Below are 5,471 nucleotides of genomic sequence, written 5' to 3'. Positions count from 1 at the left end.
ATTCAGGAAAGGAATTCATATCTCGTTGTTGGAGCTGAGGAATAAGGGAATATGATAATATTGAATGTATAGAGAATGTGTGAAGAGCTTTTGTTTTGTATATATGTTTTATTCTGAATAGAGATTTAAAAAAATAAAAGAACATGGGACTGGAGGGAGAAAGGTTTACTGAATAAGTTGCTAATCTAGGAAAGTAACCAAGGTTATGTCTACATCCCAGAATATTCCTGTTTGTGTACAATGGTACAATAGAAAACTATGGATCTAGAGTATTCAATGTGAAATAGATAGATTGTTGATTGTTGCCTCAAGCAAGAACACACCAGGTATGATTGCCAGTGTCGTTTTTGGGAGCACAGATCGAGATCATGTCTAGATATGTGGCCAAATGGGTGAGCATAGCGAACAACAGCATCAAAGTTAGCTGTGAAAAAAATAGTTGACAAAGGATAACTATGGATGTAACAGGGTGAATTGAGCTGAAAGATTGGTATTAAAAATACAATTACAAATGAATTCAGGAAGACGGAGAGAATTATGTTCTAAAAACTCAGACATGTGATTTATTCATCAAACCCAGGAACTGGATGGGGATAACATCACCTTTTTAATTTCTCAAGAAATCTGGGCAGAATGTGGAGACTGAGAGTTTGCCATGTAGGCCCTTATTTCATTATGATGATAATTGTTAGGAAATGGAGTCTCATCAAATGATGAATCCTTTTTCAAATCAATTGGCAGATATCGTAGACAGCATAGAACAGTGCAGTATAGCACAGGAACAGGTCCTTCGGCCCATACATCAAGGCCAATTTAAACGAATCCCATCATCTTTCACATGATTAACATCCCATTATTTCTACCTGTTCATATGCTATCTAAATGCCTCTTAAATATCACTACCATATTTGCTTCCACCACTTCCCCAGGCAGTGCATTCCTGGTACTGGGTAACAAAAAAATCGCCTAAGAATATTCCCCCTCTCATCTTAAATCAATGCCCTCTAGTATTTCATATTTGCACCTTGAGAAAAAGGTTGTCTAGGCCATCTACCTCTCATAACATTACACACTTCCATCAGGTCACCTCTCAGCTTTCAGATGAAGAATGTAAATAATGCCACTAGCCAAGGGCACAATATCGGCAATGTCAAAGGGGTTGAAAGAACTGACCTGCCTCATTAAATCTCTGAGATCAAGAGTCAAACAGCTACTCTAGCCATAAAGTATTTGTGTGCTGCTGGCTTGAAACTTGTAGTTCTTCCAGATAACAGTCAGAAAGCATTTAGGTGGTGAAGCATTTCAAAGTGTCTGTGGCTCTTACCTGCATTATGGGCCTTTCATAAATGCTGCTCTGCTTCCTTAAACTGGTTTTGTACTTTTTGAGATTCCAAATGATTTTACTGGCAGCTATTTAGCCAAAGGTCAATGAGATCACCCACAGAAACACACTTAAGAGCACTGGCACTTAAAGACTTAGGAATTATTGGGACAGGAAAAGGCCATTAACAGGCCCTATTTCTTTAATAGATAAACCAACCCCACCCAGCTCCTTACACACCAAGTGCCTCTACATTCCAGATATGCAACATTGTGTTAAACTCAAATCTATTGCCCTATTTAAGCACATTTCTTGATAATTTACTGCACAACAACATTATTCATTAGGAGGAAAACTTGTTTTGAAGTTGCTTCTAACTTGGATATCCCATCAGTTTAATGTGCATACACTGATATTTGAACCTTTGAGGTAAATTGGCTCAGATTATCTTTGTTCACTGTTGTTCCTAAACAACCTGATCCAAATCACTTTAGATTAAACTCTCTTGCAAGGCAGCTGTAAGGCAGGTGCATCTCTGGAATTTTTGAGATCACAATACACTGTAATATTTCATAGATTACTTCATGAACATCAACCATATTTTTTCAACATTATCTCTGAACAAAGTGACGATCCTTGTTCTTGACCAGATCGAAATATTGAGATCAGTATCTTTATTTTTTTTTAAATGGAATGTTAATGACCTGCAGTGTCATTCAGTAAATTTATTAATATTCAACCTTGGTGGACAAGAGGTTTATTGGCACAAATATTATGAAGTTATATTAATGTTAAATGCTTCATTGTGCTTATTAAGAGATTACAATTTGGCCCAATCGTTGCTCACTCATCATTCGATCTCCCTCCATTCTGCGATCACCTTGCTTGATATTGAAGGCAAAGTAACCAAAATACAGAACAGAATTCAAAGTGTAAACAATACTGCTTTGTACATTAGGCACAAACAAAGCATGAATACCTCATACGCCCTTTGACTCAGTCTGACAAAGGCATCCGATCTGAAACGTCGCCTATTCCTTTTCTGCCTGACCCGCTGAGTTACTCCAACATTTTGTGTCTGTTTTTGATATAAACCAGCATCTGCAGTTTCTTCCTACACAAAGAATGAATTAACATCTCCAGGGAATTTTGATGATGCCCTTATGAACATTTCTCTATTAACCAAATCTGTGACAAGCAGATTATATATGATTAGTTATTTCATTGCTATTTACGGTATTATCTTGTGTTAGCATTAGCCACCATGTATACCCACATAAGTGTGATTAACCTCAGCAGTAATTCATTGCTGTGACACATTTGAATATATCCTGAGGATATGAGAGTTGGTGGATAAGCAGAAGGTCTTTCTTACTTTTGCCTCGAAATGCCTTTGCTTCAAACAGTGCATGGATTCTCCACAGATACATGTTGCTTATGATCTGAGTTAAAGTTATTGGATCTTCAAGATACATTCACGTTTGTTGAGGATTAGAGCTTGCACTTCCTAAGCAGGCAGGGGACCAATAAAACATTAAAAAAAAAGACTTGCATTTCAAACGATCCAAGGCACTTTTTAAGCCAATACAGCACTTCTGGGCCAAAATCACAGTTGTCATGTCAGAAGCCTTCACAGCAGACACAAACATTCAGAGTAATTACTCCTGGAGGCATGTTTACAGGTCAAGAAACACCAATGACTTCCTCTGACTGTCTGCTCCGGCTGGACAGGGAGCTGGATCACTCTTGAACAATGAGCAGCAGTACGAGCTGTCAATCAGCACAGCACTCACTACCATGAAGCTAATGACCATTCTCAATTACATGGTCAATTCCTCATCCCACTGATATATTCATTTCAGTCTTTAATGATTTCAACTATGCCACATGTCTTCAAAACACCTTATTAATATAAACTATCAAATTATCGCAAAATGTTTAAATCTTTTTTGCAAGGAAGAATTGAGAGTAATATTTGCTTTTAAAAAACAACCAGATATAGACTATACGGTGAATGCAAAGACGTTACTACCAGACATGTTAAATAATTATTTTCTGCTGGTAATGGTAGAACAGCTCTTCAAAATAAACTATTTTACATATGTCCAAAATAACTAGGGTGGCACAGTGGCACCGCGGTAAAGGTGCTGCCTCATAATGCCAGAGACCTGGGTTTGATCCTGACTACTGGTGTTGTCAGTGTGCAGTTTGTACCTTCTCCCTGTGATCACATGGGTTTCCTCCGGGTGCTCCGGTTTCCTCCCACATCCCAAAGGCGTGCAGGTTTGTTGATTAATTGGCTTCTGTAAATTGCCCTTAGTGTATAGGATTCAAAAGTGGAATAATGTAGAACTGGTGTGCTGGTGATCGATTGTCAGCATGGACTCAGTGAACCAAGGGCCGTTTCCATGTTGTATCTCTAACCGACACCAAACTAAACTAATATATATTTACCGATGTTAACATAAGCAAGAAAACAATGTTGGAAATATACTAACACCAAAGACTGAAAAACCTACTGAATGTAATGGGTTTCAATCAGGACATTAAAGAAATTAGCTGGTGCGGTTGCAAATGCTTCTGAACTGACCTTTCAAGACTTCCTTTCTTCAGAAATTGTTCCTTTTAACATTGCAAAACCACAAATGTGAAAGGCAAAACAGAAAAAGAAGTAAACTTGTTAATCCAATATCTACTATCAAGTTATTTGAATCTTCAATTAAGAACAGTATGATTGAGTACTTAGAATAACAGAATCATGGATTTATGCAGCATTAAATGGGCCTTTTGGCCCAACTCATTTATGCTGACCCTCTGTTTGAAAAACACCTATCAGTTCCCTTTTAAATCTTTCCCCTTTCACCTTAAACCTACACCACCAAGCTTTAGACGTACCGACTCTGGGAAAAAGACTGATCAGATTTTAGAAAAAGCCAAACAGGATTTGAAAGGAGTTGTCCACATGTTATAAACTGATCATGTTAGGCCACTAGGTAATAAATAGGTTGCTGCTATTATTGAACACTTGGGTAATGCAATTAAGAAACGTAAGTCTAAAACAGCAAATGACAGGAAGATTGGTGACACAGTTATGTTATATGAAAGGACAACATTGTGGCAACTGATTTTCAAAACAAATAAATGCCAAATTATCAATTTTGAACCAAAGATATAAAGTTATCCGAATTAACACCTGGAGTATTGTGTGCAGTTTTGGTCTCCAAATTTGATGAAGGACATTCTTGCTATTGAGGGAGTGCAGCGTAGGTTCACAAGGTTAATTCACGGGATGGTGGGACTGTCATATGTTGATAGAATGGAGCAGCTGGGCTTGTATACTCTGGAATTTAGAAGGATGAGAGGATATTTTTTGAAACATATTAAGGGTTTGGACACGCTAGAGGCAGGAAACATGTTTCCGATGTTGGGGGAGTCCAGAACCAGGGGCCACAGTTTACGAATAAGGGGAAGCCATTTAGAATGGAGATGAGGAAACACTTTTTCACACAGAGAGTTGTGAGTCTGTGGAATTCTCTGCCTCAGAGAGTGGTGGAGGCCAGTTCTCTGGATACTTTCAAGAGAGAGCTAGATAGTGCTCTTGAAGATAGCAGAGTCAGGGGATATGGGGAGAAGGCAGGAACAGGGTACTGATTGTGGATGATCAGCCATGATCGCATTGAATGGCAGTACTGGCTTGAAGGGCCGAATGGCCTACTCCTGCACCTATTGTCTATTGTCTATTGTTTCTAAATAACAAAATGTTAGGAATTGTTGAGATTCGAAGAGATATAGAGTCATTATATAAAGATCACAATTAAATTGTAGCGATCAAGTAGGAATAAAGCAACCATGAAGGATGAAGTCTTTCAATTGAGATGGTTAAAATATAAAGAGGAGAGTTTTTCTGCAGCGAAACAAGCTGCAGTTGGACCACATCTAGACTGACATGAACAATTCTTGATACCACACAGCTTCACATGTGTTCTTTTCAGATGGAGTGTGCAGCAAATTCATCAGAACGTTGTGGGTCTTGATGAAGTACATACAAATATTCACTTCCTGCTGGTGAAGGGGTCCAGAAAACCAGACCACTCAAGAAACCAGAAAACACTACTACATGAAAATAGTGGAGAAAAACCCCATCATTTTA

This window comes from Amblyraja radiata, chromosome 10 (assembly GCF_010909765.2).
Source record: "Amblyraja radiata isolate CabotCenter1 chromosome 10, sAmbRad1.1.pri, whole genome shotgun sequence".
NCBI classification, from domain to species: domain Eukaryota; kingdom Metazoa; phylum Chordata; class Chondrichthyes; order Rajiformes; family Rajidae; genus Amblyraja; species Amblyraja radiata.
Note: the sequence above shows the minus strand (reverse complement) of the source record.